General features: G+C 43.3%; 1 protein-coding gene across 1 annotated transcript in view; it reads left to right on the forward strand.

The window, feature by feature from the left end:
• The window catches only part of GABRA5 (gamma-aminobutyric acid type A receptor subunit alpha5), a 102842-nt gene that overhangs the window by 66728 nt on the left and 18195 nt on the right, over positions 1-17919 (forward strand). The gene's annotated exons all lie outside the window — the stretch shown is intronic.

Consider the following 17919-nt stretch of genomic DNA (forward strand, 5'->3'; position numbering starts at 1 on the left):
TTTCAAACTATGATCTTCAAACGCCATGGAGAGATAAAACATACATTTATTTTGGGGAAGTAGTATAATGGAAAGGGACTCTCACTAGGATTTATTTAAACCACTTACTGCCATCAGATAGCTGTGCACATCAGTAGTTGGGACAAAGCCTTCAAAAGATCCCTAGGGCACCTCACTTGGGAATCACTGATTCATGTCTCTAAGAGGAAAATGAGTTGTGTAACTTAAAATTATGCTATTCTTTGTACCTGAAAATTATGCTCTTCATTTGATCAAAGGTAAAAACACTAAAAGTCAAAGACTGTTATTTTTTCATCATTAGTTAAATAAATTCAAGTCAATGTGATATTCAGATTTAATGGCAATGGTGTGCAGGGCAGGAGCACAAAAGCAATTTTTGGTGAAAAAAAGTATGTGAGCTTTTAACCCTTCTTCATATCATCTCATATTCAACAACTCACCAGCTGCAGTTATATCATTTATCATATTCAAAGCTAAAATATGCATCTGATAGGATCTTTTCATTTCAACATTCAACCGAACAAAACAACATCAATTTATATATATATATGTATATATATATACATATATAAATTTATTCATTTCTTGAACTCCATAGAGAGAGAAAACCAATATAACCATTTCTTCAACTCAGTAGAGATATTGAACTCTCATGCCAAATTTCTTTTTATCTGCCTGATATTTGAAGACTGGTTTGAAATAGATGAGATCGCTTATTTATATTTGCTCTTATCATCTTTACTATGATATACAAGGCAGTTTAAAAGATTTTCCTGATATATCATGTTTGCATACAATTGATCAAGAGCTAGAAAACTGCATAAACTTCACCTTTCCTCAGCTTGTATGGTTTCAGCTCAGGACTTAATAGGTTTAAGAGAAGAAATGCTATTCAATGAAGTGTTTTTCTTACTTGTCTTTCATCTTTTGGATTTACTAAAAATAGCTGCTTGGCCAAGTAGTTCACTTCTACCATCAGCATCAGAGCCTGCAGAGGCTAAATGTGATAGTATAATGAGTTTCAAATTACCCAATCCAACAGTTCTCTGCTATTAGGAGACAAAGCAATGCAAACAGTCGTCATTATTCTAACGAGCCACATGCTCTGGCTTCTCTAATGCAGAGCTGGATTAACAGACATTTCTGTTATTGCTATCTCCTCTCTCAAGAATTCAAACAGTTGTTGAAATTAGCCCTGGCTTATAGATGGATACTTCCCAGTACATAAGGAAATTCCTTAAATATAATGGCATGGCTTACATTTGGAAGCAAATGCTTAAACAAATCAAGACCATTTAGAAAAGAAAAAAAAAACAATTTTTTGTTAATTTTATTTGTGAAATCGTGCCTTAAGTATTAGATTAAGTCATGAGAAAACATCTGGATTCATGAAAATATATTCTATATTAGACATGGACACTGTTTTGGTGGATCTCCAGTAGAGAGAATTTCAGACCGTCGGGGGTAGATGTCACGGGGGTAACCTGTCAGCACATTCAGATATGTGGGATTACAACTCCGCTCCTGCCTTGCTCATGCCCAATACGGAGAGACTCAGCTCACCTGTTGGTGGTCTAGAGCGCAGGTTTCGGAGTGCCTGATGTGAGGTCTTAGAAATACATTGAAGTTTTGTCTGTGTTGTGCGTTAGTTACCCTTGATTACTATCTAACAGCTATGTCGGGTGTGCTCTGCCCTCAGCACTCTGCTAGGTGCAGTGAGAAAAAGAAGCTTGACCGGTGCTCAAGGAACTGATGATGGACATGTTAGATAATCAGGTTAAAACCCTTGTGAAACTGAAGGCCATTTGGGGAACCTCCTCATGGGGGTCATATTTTGAACTGAGCCTGGAAGGATTTGGATAGAAGAAGGCATAATGGAAATAAGGACAAAACACAAATGACAGGCGATCAGTTAGTGGAGGACACCCTTTGGGGAAGTGACAGGACAGTGTTACAACCCAGATAGGAAGGGCCTTAAATCCCAAAGTGTAAAAGTAGTAGGCAGAGCAGTGATGTTGTGGAGTAAGGGATGTGCTGAAATCACTAGTTTGGAAGTGAAACCAAGCACTTGGAATGCCATGAAGCAGTAGAAGTGATGAGAGCGGAGAGCAGGGTGGTGGCTGGTGTGACAAGTGGATTTTGAGATGGACTCTGGGCGTGTGTATAAGAGTCAAAGATGGCATCATGATTTTAAGACCAGGTGACTTGGAAAATACTATTTTCTATGAGAAATTGGAAGTAATTGGAAGGAGCTGCTGATTTAAATGTATAAAAAGCTAATCAGTTTATGAGAGTGTAAGAAAGTGCGTGGAGGGATTTCCTCCTCATGCTCCTGGCCTTTGACCTGCCTCTCACTCTTCTTCACAAAGGAAGCAGCTTTTCTGCTGGGAGGGTGACAGTCCTTTGTCCTTCTTTCCTGATTTGGTCCCATTTAAGTCTATAGACACAGAGAGCACGGTCTCTTGACTCTCCCTCAGACCAGCCGGGACAGTGACCCCAAGTAATTTTACAAGGACCTGACTGTGGGGTGGTGATGGGCCATGTGACTAGCAAATCCCAGGCTTCCAGTGTCGCTTCCTGGGTAACAGGGCAGCCGTGTTATCTGTTCATCTCCATCTGCAGAGAGCTGCACTCACTTCCCAGTTGATTCTGGGCAAGGAAAGTGGCCTGGCAAAGCCCCACTGATCTAATTGTTACCTGCTTAATTGAAAGCAGGGATATTGGTTGTGCAATAGGCCATTAGAAATAACGTAACCGCAGACATTTATATTTTACAAATTTTCTAATTTAGATTATGGAATCAATGTGTCAGGTACTGACTTGGTTTTCAGCTCAAGAGACTGAGACTCGGTACCATTGAGGATGGGCAGGTCACGCAGGTGATGGGTGGTGAGGTCACCTGGGGAAGGTACTCAGCCCGTTCCCACCTCCAGTTTTAGAAGAGGGAGGAAGGCTGAGGACATGGGTGTCAGAGAACTCAAATCCTGTACGTTTTGCAAATCACCAAAATTCCAATTACATCCTAACCTGCATTTCTTCTAACGCCAAAGGCAGTGAATGCACAGAGTAAAAGAGGTTTCCTCACTGGTTACTGGCAGTTCCTGGGTGTCCAAGCAGCCTGTCAGATAAGACTAACCAGTGGTCCTCACACACTGGGTTTGCTTTTGACAGACAATTAGAAAGTGAATTCGTGTAGAAAGATCTTCTCATAAGACTGGATTTGATACCAAGCAAAACTTCTTTCCAACCTATGGCTATGTTTCTTATAGCTACTATTTATTTATAACTGTGTGTCAGGCATGTGCTAAATACTTGACATTCATGAATACACTTTACCCTTAAGCACCCCTAGGTGTTTCCCTCAATCTGCAGATGAGGAAGTAGAGCTTTGAGTGTAAAGAGGTTGTCGAAGATCATCCCAATAGTGAAGGTCAGACATGTTTCTCTTGTTGTTAGGCAAAAACTCATCGCTTCTAAAAGGCCTTGGAAATAAGGGGTTGATGTGCCATTGTGGCCTTTTATTCAGGATTTGCAGGGCCAGAAGTGGACAGACAGGAAGTGTTAACCCAGGGACAGAGCTGCTCTGAAAGCAGTGATGAATTCCCAAGTTAGTTGTGGATGAAAATGTTTCAAACCTTCTTGCCTGGCTCTGCTGATGTGTGGTTGGAGGAAGGCAAGCATTATGTTTCTGGAGCTCTAAATCATGACAGATGATGGCAACATGGCAAACTTGATGGCCTTCTTTACTGTCGTCCCCAGGTAAGAGATGGGCTGCCACACCTCTGACACACAGAGAATTTAGTGTTGCTAAACGCCCAAGCAGAAAGGCACATGAGTGCCTCATTTATTCCCATCCTTAATTTGATGGCAGAGCAGAACTCACGGTGTTGAACTGACGTGCTGGAGGCTGCGCTGCCTCTCGTTGCTGCTGTTATCAATGCCATTAACATCATCAATATCAATAGGCCATTTAATACTTACAGTTTAAAAAACCAGAGGATATGAATTATTAATATACATTGTAGGTGACATTCATACATCACTCTGTGATTTCAAGTAACTTTTATCTAGTTATAATTATTATTTTATTGGGTCCTTATTGTAAGATAAGTATTATTATCCACCCCCACCCCACCCCCCACCAACAATGGAGAAAGAGGCTTGGAGGACTGGTGCCCAGCGAGCCTGCAGGTAACAGAGCCAACCTCTCCCCAGACACACTTCCCTGGTCAGTGCTCCTCTTAGCCCCAGAACTCAAGGACAGCCACCCCCAGTCCCACTGAGGAGAGTGATGCCCAGCCTACAGTCAGGACCGTGTCCCCGGCAGTCCAGTCTGCACTCCCATCTCTGTGCCTCCACCACTGTACAGGTCCCACCTGCATCCCCACATTCTCAGTCGACGTCCCTCCAGGCCACCCGAGGGGTCACCTGCCCCACTCTCCCAAATGCCTCATTCGTTCCGAATGTTCTCCCTCTTCAGTGTGTTGCCAGCTCTTTGCCCTCTTTCCCGTCTTCCTTGAGGATGCTGGGCACTGAGTAGGTAGCTCCACAGGGGACGGGGAAGGGGAGAGGGGAAGCATAGTTTTCTGTGCTCCGTACTCTTTTTATTTTTTTCTATTTCTTTTTTTATTGAGGTATAATTGACATATAACATTATTTCAGGTGTCCAACATAATGAATTTTTTAACATAGTTTTACATCTTTATTGGAGTATAATTGCTTTACAATGGTGTGTTAGTTTCTGCTGTATAACAAAGTGATACAAAGTGATTCAGTTATACATATACATATGTTCCCGTATGTCTTCCCTCTTGTGTCTCCTTCCCTCCCACCTTCCCTATCCCACCCCTCTAGGTGGTCACAAAACACCGAGTTGATCTCCCTGTGCTATGCGGCTGCTTCCCTCTAGCTATCTATTTTACGTTTGGTAGTGTATATATGTCCGTGCCACTCTCTCACTTTGTCACAGCTTACCCGTCCCCCTCCCAATATCCTCAAGTCCATTCTCTAGTAGGTCTGCCCTACTAGATGTTTATTCCCATCTTGCCCCTAGGTTCTTCAAGACCATTTTCTTTTTCTTTTTAGATTCCATATATATGTGTCAGCATATGGTATTTCTCGTTTTCTTTCTGACTTACCTCACTCTCTATGACAGACTCTAGGTCCATCCACCTCACTACAAATAACTAAATTTCGTTTCTTTTTATGGCTGAGTAATATTCCATTGTATATATGTGCCACATCTCCTTTATCCATTCATCCGATGATGGACACTTAGGTTGTTTCCATCTTCTGGCTATTGTAAATAGAGCTGCAATGAACATTTTGGTACATGACTCTTTTTCAATTATGGTTTTCTCAGGGTATACGCCCAGTAGTGGGATTGCTGGGTCATATGGTAGTTCTATTTATAGTTTTTTAAGAAACCTCCATACTGTGCTCCATAGTGGCTGTACCAATTCACATTCTCACCAGCAGTGCAAGAGTGTTCTTTCTCCACACCCTCTCCAGCATTTATTGTTTCTAGATTTTTTGATGATGGCCATTCTGACTGGTGTGAGATGATATCTCATTGTAGTTTTGATTTGCATTTCTCTAATGATTAATGATGTTGAGCATTCTTTCCTGCGTTTGTTGGCAATCTGTATATCTTCTTTGGAGAAATGTCTATTTAGGTTTTCTGCCCATTTTTGGATTGGGTTGTTTGTTTTTTTGTTATTGAGCTGCATGAGCTGCTTTTAAATTTTGGAGATTAATCCTTTGTCAGTTGCTTCATTTGCAAATATTTTCTCCCATTCTGAGGGTTGTCTTTTGGTCTTGTTTTGGTTTCCTTGGCTTTGCAAAAGCTTTGAAGTTTCATTAGGTCCCATTTGTTTATTTTTGTTTTTATTTCCATTTCTCTAGCAGGTGGGTCAGAAAGGATCTTGCTCTGATTTATATCATAGACTGTTCTGCCTATGTTTAACTCTAAGAGTTTGATAGTGTCTGGCCTTACATTTAGCTCTTTAGTCCATTTTGAGCTTATTTTTGTGTATAGTGTTAAGGAGTGTTCTAATCTTATACTTTTACATGTACCTGTCCAGATTTCCCAGCACCACTTATTGAAGAGGCTGTCCTTGCTCCACTGTACATTCCTGCATCCTTTATCAAAGATAAGGTGACAATATATGCGTGGGTTTATCTCTAGGCTTTCTATCCTGTTCCATTGATCTATCTTTCTCTTTTTGTGCCAGTACCATACTGTCTTGATTACTGTAGCTTTTTATAATAGTGTGAAGTCAGGGAGCCTGATTCCTCCAGCTCCGTTTTTCATTGTCAAGATTCCTTAGGCTATTCGGGGTCTTTTGTGTTTCATACAAATTGTGAAACTTTTTGCTCTAGTTCTGTGAAAAATGCCAGTGGTAGTTTGATAGGGATTGCATTGAATCTGTAGATTGCTTTGGGTAGTAGAGTCATTTTCACAATGTTGATTCTTCCAATCCAAGATCATGGTATATATCTCCATCTATTTGTATCATCTTTAATTTCTTTCATCAGTGTCTTATAACTTTCTGCCTACAGGTCTTTTGTCTCCTTAGGTAGGTTTATTCCTAGATATTTTATTCTTTTTGTTGCAGTGGTAAATGGGAGTGTTTTCTTGATTTCACTTTCAGATTTTTCATCATTAGTGTATAGGAATGCCAGAGATTTCTGTGCATTAATTTTGTATTCTGCTACTTTACCAAATTCATTGATTAGCTCTAGTAGTTTTCTGGGAGCATCTTTAGGATTCTGTATGTATACTATCATGTCATCTGCAAACAGTGACAGCTTTACTTCTTCTTTGCCGATTTGGATTCCTTTTATTTCCTTTTCTTCTCTGATTGCTGTGGCTAAAATTCCAAAACTAAGTTGAATAAGAGTGGTGAGAGTGGGCAACCTTGTCTTCCTCCTGATCTCAGTGGAAATGCTTTCATTTTTTCACAATTGAGGACGATGTTGGCTGTGGGTTTGTCATATATGGCCTTTATTATGTTGAGGAAAGTTCCCTCTATGCCTACTTTCTGGAGGGTTTGAATGGGTGTTGAATTTTGTCAAAAGCTTTCTCTGCATCTATTGAGATGATCATATGGTTTTTGTCCTTCAATTTGTTATTATGGTGTATCACATTGATTGATTTGCATATATTGAAGAATCCTTGCATTCCTGGAATAAACCCTACTTGATCATGGTGTATGATCCTTTCAATTACTGTTGGATTCTGTTTGCAAGTATTTTGTTGAGGATTTTTGCATCTATGTTCATCAGTGATATTGGCCTGTAGTTATATTTCTTTGTGACATCCTTGTCTGGTCTTGGTATCAGGGTGATGGTGGCCTCGAAGAATGAATTTGGGAGTGTTCCTCCCTCTGCTATATTCTGGAAGAGTTTGAGAAGGATAGGTGTTAGCTCTTCTCTAAATGTTTGATAGAATTCGCCTGTGAAGCCATCTGGTCCTGGGCTTTTGTTTGTTGGAAGATTTTTAATCACAGTTTCAATTTCAGTGCTTGTGATTGGTCTGTTCATATTTTCTATTTCTTCCTGATTCAGTCTTGGCAGGTTGTGCATTTCTAAGAATTTGTCCATTTCTTCCAGGTTGTCCATTTTATTGGCATAGAGTTGCTTGTAGTAATCTCTCATGATCTTTTGTATTTCTGCAGTGTCAGTTGTTACTTCTCCTTTTTCATTTCTAATTCTATTGATTAGAGTACTCTCCATTATTTTCTTGATGACTCTGGCTAATGGTTTATCAATTTTGTTTATCTTCTCAAAGAACCAGCTTTTAGTTTTATTGATCTTTGTTATCATTTCCTTAATTTCTTTTTCATTTATTTCTGATCTGATCTTTATGATTTCTTTCCTTCTTCTAACTTTGGGCTTCTTTTGTTCTTCTTTCTCTAATTGCTTTAGGTGCAAGGTTAAGTTGTTTATTTGAGATGTTTCCTGTTTCTTAAGGTAGGATTGTATTGCTATAGACTTCCCTCTTAGAACTGCTTTTGCTGCATCCCATAGGTTTTGGGTCATCGTGTCTCCATTGTCATTTGTTTCTAGGTATTTTTTTATTTCCTCTTTGATTTCTTCAGTGATCACTTCGTTATTAAGTCATGTATTATTTAGCCTCCATGTATTTTTATTTTTTACAGATCTTTTCCTGTAATTGATACCTAGTCTCATAGCGTTGTGTTCGGAAAAGATACTTGATACAATTTCAGTTTTCTTAAATTTACCAAGGCTTGATTTGTGACCCAAGATATGATCTATCCTGGAGAATGTTCCATGAGCACTTGAGAAAAAAGTGTATTCTGTTGTTTTTGGATGGAATGTCCTATAAATATCAACTAAGTCTATCCTGTTTAATGTATCATTTAAAGCTTGTGTTTCCTTATTTATTTTCATTTTGGATGATCTGTGCATTGGTGAAAGTGGGGTGTTAAAGTCCCCTACTATGAATGTGTTACTGTCGATTTCCCCTTTTATGGCTGTTAGTATTTTCCTTATGTATCGCAGTGCTCCTATTTTGGATGCATAAATTTTAACAACTGTTATATCTTCTTCTTGGATCGATCCCTTGATCATTATGTAGTGTCCTTCTTGCCTCTTCTAATAGTCTTTATTTTAAAGTCTATTTTGTCTGATATGAGAATTGCTACTCCAGCTGTCTTTTGGTTTCCATTTGCATGGAAGATCTTTTTCCATCCCCTCACTTTCAGTCTGTATGTGTCTCTAGGTCTGAAGTGGGTCTCTTGTAGACAGCAGATATATGGGTCTTGTTTTCGTATCCATTCAGCCAATCTGTGTCTTTTGGTGGGAGCATTTAATCCATTTATATTTAAGGTAATTATCGATTTGTATGTTCCTATTTCCCATTTTCTTAATTTTCCCTTCTCTTGCCTAGAGAAGATCCTTCAGCATTTGTTGTAAAGCTGGTTTGGTGGCACTGAACTCTCTCAGCTTTTACTTGTCTGTAAAGGTTTTAATTTCTCCATCAAATCTGAATGAGATCCTTGCTGGTTAGAGTAATCTTGGTTGTAAGTTTTTCTCTTTCATCAATTTAAATATGTCCTGCCAGTCCCTTCTGGCTTGCAGAGTTTCTGCTGAAAGATCAGCTGTTAACCTTATGGGGATTCACTTGTGTGTTATATGCTGTTTTTCCCTTGCTGCTTTTAATATGCTTTCTTTGTATTTAATTTTTGACAGTTTGATTAATTTGTGTCTTGGTGTGTTTCACCTTGGATTTATCCTGTATGGGATCTCTGTGCTCCCTGGACTTGATTAACTATTTCCTTTCCCATGTTGGGGAAGTTTTCAACTATAATCTCTTCAAATATTTTCTCAGTCCCTTTCTTTTGCTCCTCTTCTTCTGGAACCCCTATAATTCGAATGTTGGTGCGTTTAATATTGTCCCAGAGGTCTCTGAGACTGTCCTCAGTTCTTTTCATTCTTTTTTCTTTATTCTGCTCTGCAGTAGTTATTTCCACTATTTTATCTTCCAGGTCACTTATCCGTTCTTCTGCCTCAGTTATTCTGCTATTGATTGCTTCTAGAGCATTTTTAATTTCATTTATTGTTTTGTTCTTCATTGCTTGTTTCTTCTTTAGTTCTCCTAGGTCCTTGTTAAATGTTTTTTGCATTTTTTCTATTCTATTTCCAAGATTTTGGATCATATTTACTATCCTTATTCTGAATTCTTTTTCAGGTAGACTGCCTATTTCCTCTTCATTTGTTAGGTCTGGTGGGTTTTTATCTTACTCCTTCATTTGCTGTTTGGTTTTCTGTCTTCTCAATTTGCTTATCTTACTGTGTTTGGGGTCTCCTTTTTGCAGGATGCAGGTTCGTATTTCCCATTGTTTTTGGTGTCTGCCCCCAGTGGCTAAAGTTGGTTTAGTGGTTTGTGTAGGCTTCCTGGTGGAGGGGTCTAGTGCCTGTGTTCTGGTGGATGAGGCTGGATCTTGTGTATCTGGTGGGTAGGTCCACCTCTGGTGGTGTGTTTTAGGGTGTCTGTGGACTTATTTTAGGCATCCTCTCTGCTAATGGGTGGGGTTGTGTTCCTGTCTTGCTAGTTGTTTGGCATAGGGTGTCCAGCACTGTAGCCTGCTGGTCGTTGAGTGAAACTTGGTGTTGGTGTTGAGATTGATATCTCTGGGAGATTTTCGCTGTTTGATATTACGTGGAGCTGGGAGGTCTCTTGTGGACCAGTGTCCTGAAATTGGCCCTCCCACCTAAGAGGCACAGCACTGACTCCTGGCTGCAGCACCAAAAGCCTTTCATCCACGCGGCTCAGAATAAAAGGGAGAAAAAGTCGAAAGAAAGAAAGAAAGAGTATAAAAGAAAATAAAATAATATAAAATAAAGTTATTAAAGTAAAAAATATTTATTAAGGAAAAATAATTTTTTAAAATAAAAACAAAACTAAACAAAAAAAAGTGGATGGATAGAACCCTAGGACAAATGGTGAAAGCAAAGCTATACAGACAAAATCTCACACAGAAGCATACACATACACACTCACAAAAAGAGGTAAAGGGGAAAAAATAATAAATCTTGCTCTCAAAGTCCACCTCCTCAATTTGGGATGATTGATTGTCTATTCAGGTATTCCACAGATGCATGGTACATCAAGTTGATTGTGGAGATTTAATCCGCTGCTCCTGAGGGTGCTGGGAGAGATTCCCCTTTCTCTTCTTTGTTCGCACAGCTCCCGGGGCTCAGCTTTGGATTTGGCCCCGCCTGTGCGTGTAGGTCACCGGAGAGGGTCTGTTCTTCGCTCAGATAGGACGGGGTTAAAGGAGCAGCTGCTTCGGGGACTCTGGCTCACTCAGGCCGGGGGGAGGGAGGGGCATGATGAGGAGTGAGCCTGCGCCGGCAGAGGCCAGCGTGACGTTGCACCAGCCTGAGGTGCACTGTGCGTTCTCCCGGGGAAGTTGTCCCTGGATCCCAGGACCCTGGCAGTGGCAGGCTGCACAGGCTCCCCGTAAGGGAGGTGTGGATAGTGACCTGTGCTCGCACACAGGTTTCTTAGTGGCGGCAGCAGCAGCCTTAGCATCTCATGCCCGTCTCTGGGGTCCACGCTTTTAGCCGCAGCTCGTGCCAGTCTCTGGAGCTCCTTTAAGCAGCGCTCTTAATCCCCTCTCCTCGTGCACCAGGAAACAAAGAGGGAAGAAAAAGTCTCTTGCCTCTTCGGCAGCTCCAGACTTTCCCCCGGACTCCCTCCCGGCTAGCCATGGTGCACTAACCCCCCTGCAGGCTGTGTTCACGCAGCCAACCCCAGTCCTCTCCCTGTGCTCCCACCGAAGCCTGAGCCTCAGCTCGCAGCCCGGCCTGCCTCCGCAGCTGAGCAGTCAAGCCTCTCAGGCTAGTGAGTGCTGGTCGGCACCGATCCTCTGTGCGGGAATCTCTCCGCTTTGTCCTCTGCACCCCTGTTGTTGTGCTCTCCTCCGTGGCCCCGAAGCTTCTCCTCTCCGCCACCCGCAGTCTCCGCCCGCAAAGGGGCTTCCTAGTGTGTGGAAACCTTTCCTCCTTCACAGCTCCCTCCCACTGGTGCAGGTCCCGTCCTTACTCTTATGTCTCTTTATTCTTTTGCCCTACCCAGGTACTTGGGATGTTTCTTGCCTTTTGGTAGGTCTGAGGTCTTCTGCCAGCGTTCAGTAGGTGTTCTGTAGGAGTTGTTCCACGTGTAGATGTATTTCTGATGTATATGTGGGGAGGAAGGTGATCTCCGCGTCTTACTCTTCCGCCATCTTCCCCTGGCCTCCCCCATACTCTCTTTAGATACATGTCTGTGCTCCCAGTCTTTTCTGACTCTCAGAACTGCCCTGGTCACTGAGACCTATTGCCCCAAGGTTTGAGCTTCTTTTTCTTTTTGAGCTTTGAGATTCACGTTTCCCAACCCACTCACATCTTCCAGGGGTTATGGGGGCCCCCTTAACTCTTTTGACCAGGGTACAGACTCACAGCCCACGTGTGGATTGGGACTGCAGTGGGGGTTGTTAGTGGGACATTGGCAGCCCTCCTCACTGCAAATGTAGCCGGGAAGGGGGAGGCCAGCTTCACAGTGCAGCAGCTCTGCCTGCTATGAGGCAGAGGAGCTGGGGGAAGATGCAGGACAGTGGCACAGGACAACAGGAGCACAAGCTGCCTGAGCCAGTCTGGGGACTGCCAGGAGATGCTGCCTCATCACCATGTACCGTCCACTCCATACTCACAGCCCCAGCTAGAATCCAGTGTAGCCACTCTGCTCAAGTCCATGTCTCAGTACCACGGCCCTTCAATATTCAGGGTCCTGTAGCATCTAAATAATAGGAAGATAGAAATCTCATGTCTTTTATGGGCAACTCAGGGCACCATCCAAGTCTCAGCATATGCCTGGTGGTGTCTGTGACCAGACACTTAGAAAGCAGCTTGCCAGGGTGGAGCACATCATCAGGCCTCACCTCCCTCATCCCCAGCCATGTTCCCCCAGTAGAGAAGGACATTACGGCAGAATGCACTGTGTTGGGTAGCTCCAGTGCTGTCCATGTGAAATCAACACTTCTGTAATACCTGAAACTTGGAAATGGAAGGTCATGCTAATTTAAAAAAAACATGACAAGAACAGTCAACCTTCACCTGCTGTGTAAGTCAAGTGTAGCATCCATGTTATTCCATTGACTGCTGTAGCTGGTCTACTCTATTTACGTCCTTCTATTTCATGTCTTACTAATATGCAGATGAACATTGGAATCATGTCACTAATTCTCAGGGTTCTGACCACCCCCTCGCCAAGCAGCCTTCTGATAAGTTGGGATCCCATATGGCTTTGCTCAGAGACAGGATACACTGGTTATTGGAACCATGTTGAGTAACACACATCTGGAGGGAGAATGTCTAGCACAAGAAAAAAAGTGATACAACTTCACTGAAAGATATTTCAACCTAGAAGACTACTTTGTGTTGCTCTCAGCTCATACATTAGCAGTCAGAAATGCTCTGTGACTGAGAATGCCTGGGGTGCTCATCTGGGCCCATACTACCCATGGCGGTGCCTCAGACATTCCCTGACCAGAGGCAACGCTGAGGCTGGACTGGCCTTTGTGGTTCCTATGACAGTTGCAAGGCATTCTCAGCAACAACCACCAGGGAACTTTGAAAAAACAAGGCTTATTACTCAGAGCTCTCAGAGGGTACACAGCACGCCCAGGGCCACACAGCACTGTCACGGGTAAGGGAGAGAGAAAGAGCGCAGACCCAGGGCTCTACCCTTATTGGGGTCCAGGGTGGGGTGATTAGGGTTTCACCAGTTCAATCTTTATTGGTAAATTTAAAACATAAGAACAGGAATTAGGCACTCTAACTAGGGAAAAGTGGGGTCATCAAATGACCAGTTATCTAGGTCACCTTGGGCTTTCTAGAAGGGGAACTGCATGGGTGGACCTGCCCTTTATCTAGTAGTGTAGCTGGGAATATGCCTATGTGAGGTGGATGCCTTTTAAATAGTTGTGTCGGCAATGGAAAGCTTAATGCCACGCACTTACATTACAATCAAAAAGGCTTACTGTCAGGCACTTTCACTCCAAAGACCTAAATACACATCAAGTCTGTGATAAAAAGACTCAATACCGTAAGATGTCATGTGTCCCCAATCTGTAATCTATAGACCCAATTCATGTCCAACATAAATTTCATCAGAGTATTTTTGGGAAAGCCTGATGAGCGGATTCTAACATGTATATGGATGAGCAGAGGACCAAGAACAGCCAGGGCCCCATGAAGAAGAAAAGCTGGCACCTCGCCCTTCCAGCTGTTCTTGTCTAGAATTCTAAAGTCTGTGTAGTTAAGACAGGGGAGGTTGAAACTGGAGTAGAAAAAAGGAGCAGAACAGAGAATCCCGCAAGAGAGAGCCCATGCCTGATGGAGACCTTACTTGTCAGAACAGGCCCTGCAAGTATGTGGGTGGGAGGAACAGCTTAATGATTTCGGTGGCAGCACCAAAAACCACATGGAGAAGATCTGATTGGATACTTATGTAGGAAAATATATACAGAAGTCAACTGTCTGTGATCAAGGCCCTAATGGTTAAAGATGGAGCATTCCAGCTTTGATACTACATGTGTAACATCAGGAAGGCCTCCGAAATAAGATGCAGAAAGATTAAAAGGCTGATAAATTTGACTAACTTAACATACCATTTATCAAAAAATTTTTTAAAAAATGAACAAAGTGAAATAGCCACAAACTTGAAGAAGACATTTGCAACACATGGAGCAAAAAAAATATGTATATCAGAATATATTTGAAAACATGAATCAAATGAGTAAAAAGCAGAAAACAGATTTCACAAAGAAAACATAGGCAAGGCAAAAAAAAGCCCCTTTGTTTAGTGATGTCTGCCCAGAAGGTACAACTACAAAGCAAACAATGCAATGATTATCATAAAGTTCAGAATACCACCTGTGGGGAGAAAGTGAGCCTTTGGTGAGTCGTGCGTGGAGGGCCTAGAAGGTTCTGACGTTTTCCTCTGTGCTAAGCTCAATGTTTGCTACATACATGCTTGTTTTATTATTTTCCAAGTGTTATGTGTACTCTTTTGCACATAAAGCAAGAATAAGGAAGTGATGTGCACTAGCAAAGAAACTCCCACACCTAGTGGGAACACGGCTCATTACTAACGTGACCTCTTCTGGCTCCTTCTGTGGAGACCTCATCACACGTGTAGTCCTGCTTGTCTGCCTCAGCAGTGGCCACACCAGGAGCCCATTCGCAGTGCCGGGCACCAGCCCTGCCTGTTGGAGTCCCGGAGCCTGCTCTCCTGCTTAGGGATGCCTTCCCTGCCAGCCTATCCCATCTCCTGAGACGTCTGCAGAGGCCTCCCTGTGAAGGTGCATGGGTTCTGTTCCATCTGGAGTTGGCGTCAGGCTGCGAGCCAAGCACACAGCCTTGTGCAGAAGGCATTGGGTGCTGTGTGTGGCAGCTGGGAAGATGCACAGGTTTGTACTACAGAGCGGGTGTGCAGGTTTACCTTCAGGGCCCTTAAGAGCCATGGGGAACACTTGAGCTCCCCTGTTCCTTAAAGCCAACTTTTCCTCTGGAAGTGCTCTTGCTGAGGTGAACAGATGCCACGAGGCCCCGAGGCCACTTCTCAGCTGTCCTCTGAAGCCTGTGACAAGCCCCTGCGAAGCACACTCCCTATGTCCTCCCACTGCCGTGGCCGCTGCTCCAGTGGCTCTGCAGCTCCCTCCTCACCTTTCCAACTTCTAGGCCCTGCAGCGCCCTCCCCTCCACCAACATTCACTCTGCAGGTGACCCTGTCACCGGCCCCTGCTTCAAGTGACATCTGTGTGTCGATGCCTCAAGAAGTCACATCCTCACCAGGGACCAATCCCATGAACTCCTGACTTGTGTGGCCCACTGTCTGCTCAGCATCCCGAGGAGACCTCTCATAGGCCTCTCAACTCTGAAATGTCAGCACCTGAATGCTGCTGTTTCCTCAGAAGCTGGGTTGTTCCAGAATCTTTGCCATCCTAGAGTGCAAATGAGCCATCCGGATGCCTGGTTTGGTCACCCTCTTCCTCTCACAGCTCACATCTGATTTGTAAGCTGATTGGATGACCCTTTCCTTTAAAATGTATCCCTATTTTCTCCTCTTTTTACCACTTCCAGCCACTATCATCTTTCACCTGAATTATTTTAATATTGCCCTAAGCACTCTCCTGTTTCTGTTCTTTCCCCCCCTGCATTCTAGTCTCCTGTTTCAGCCAGATGGGTCCTTTTACAGCATGAACTAGGCTATGTCACTTACTTGCTTATCCCCGCCCCTGCCTTCCTGGCTAGCTCAGAGTAAAAGGCAAAGGCCTTAAATAGCCTTGAGGCAATGTTTATCTAGTCTTTTCCTCTGCCCTCTGCTGTCTACCCTGTCCAGCCACACTGCCCACCTGCCTTCTCCTCAGGCATTGTAGGCACACTCTTGCCCCAGGACATGTGCACCTGCAGTGCCCTTTTCTGGGATACATGTCCTTCTGACAACCATGTGGCAGGCTCCTGCACAGCCCTTGGGTCTCTTAAGTTATGCCTTCCCAGATTACCTTATTTAAAATAGCACCTCTTTCCTCTTCATAGCTTATATTTCTCCATAGCACTTACTACCACCTCACATGTAACATGTCTTATGTATATTTGTTTCCTTCCTCTGGGAGAGAGTCTTCTGTTTATCAGTCCATCTACCTGTTCCAGTTTTCTACTGCCATGACAAATTATCACAAACTTAGCAATTTAACTGAGGCAACACGTTTACTAAGTAACCTTATTGTAGTGATCATTTTGCAATATGTATCAATACATATATAAAATCATGATGCTGTACACTTTAAACTTATACAATGATACATGTTAATTATATCTCAATAATCAAAAACGTGTGTTATCTTACAGTTCTGTAGGTCAGAATACAGTGGATTTGCCTAGTGTTTCAGCTCTGGGTCTCCCACGGCCAGAATCATGGTGTCAGCAGGGCTGCTTTCCCTTCTGGAGGCTCTGGGGGCAAATCCACAACCAGCCTCTCTCAGGCTATTGGCAGGATTCAGTTCCATGGGCTGTAGGTTGAGGTCCTTGTCTCCTGCTGACTGTCACCTGAGGGAGTCATTCTTGCCTTCTATGGGCTGCCCACGTACCTTGGCTCATGGCCCCTTCCTCCACCTTCAAAACCAGCAATGGCAGTCGAGTCCTTTCTTTCTGCTTCGAATCTCTCTGAGCTGGGTCTCTCTGACTGGCCCCAGCTGGAGAAAGTTCTCTGTTTTTAAAGGCTCGAGTGATTATACGGGGTCCACTGGGATCATCTAGGATAATCTCCTGATTTTAAGCCCATAGCTTTAATTCCATTTTGCACAGTGCCTTTTGCTGTGTAAGGTAACAGTCACAGGTGTGACACCAGGGGTAAAGTTTCTGCCTTCTGCACCACCCTCCCACCAGGACAGCATGGACAACAGGGCAACAAGTGCCTTCTGAAAAGAGAGACCTTTATAGTAGCTGATGTGATCAAATGCTGCTCCAAGTTGTTAGAATCAAAAACAAACAGAGGGAATTCCCTGGTGGCACAGTGGTTAAGAATCTGCCTGCCAATGCAGGGGACACGGGTTCAGTCCCTGGTCCGGGAAGATCCCACGTGCTGCGGAAGCCTGCATACTAAAGCCCACAATCTGCAACAAGAGAAGCCACCACAATAAGAAGCCTGCACACGGCAACAAAGAGTAGCCCCCGCTCGCCGCAACTAGAGAAAGCCCACACGCAGCAACAAAGACCCAACGCAACCAAAAATAAATAAATAAATAAAAACAAAAACAGAGACCAGACTTGAAAATTCCCTGAGCAGACAACCAGTTTAGTCCTACAAACAAAGCTTAATTTAGCTTATTTTGTAAGGCTAACTTGACCTGGGTCATTTCTTCCTTATGCCGCTGAGAATCATAGGCAAAACTTAAACTGTTTCCCAAGGTTGATATGAGGTAAATACTGACCATTTCCCAATCATTTAAGAAAATTCTAATACTGTAACCAACACTGTGAAAAATAAACAAACCATCACCACTTTCCCACCATACAAGATGCTTTGTAGCAGTGTAGCCCTGAGCCTCAATCCATGTTCTGGTTTGAGTGCTCCCGGTTTCCAAACTGTCTTTTTGGTGTGTATTCATTACTTCTTGGGTGATTCATTGTTCTTACTTTGACTGTTTATGAACTGTTGACAAGGCACTGTATGCATTACATCCTTACAGAGCTCTTGTAATGACAACAGGAGCCCTAAGAGCTGGGAGAGCGCCGGGCCCTGTGGTCTCAGGCCCGTGCGACAGTGCACCCTGAAGAGAAGATACCCTGTAGGAAGCACTGGGCCCGGCTTCTGAGCACTCTGCC

This window comes from Phocoena phocoena, chromosome 2, assembly GCF_963924675.1.
Source record: "Phocoena phocoena chromosome 2, mPhoPho1.1, whole genome shotgun sequence".
Classification (NCBI taxonomy): Eukaryota; Metazoa; Chordata; class Mammalia; order Artiodactyla; family Phocoenidae; genus Phocoena; species Phocoena phocoena.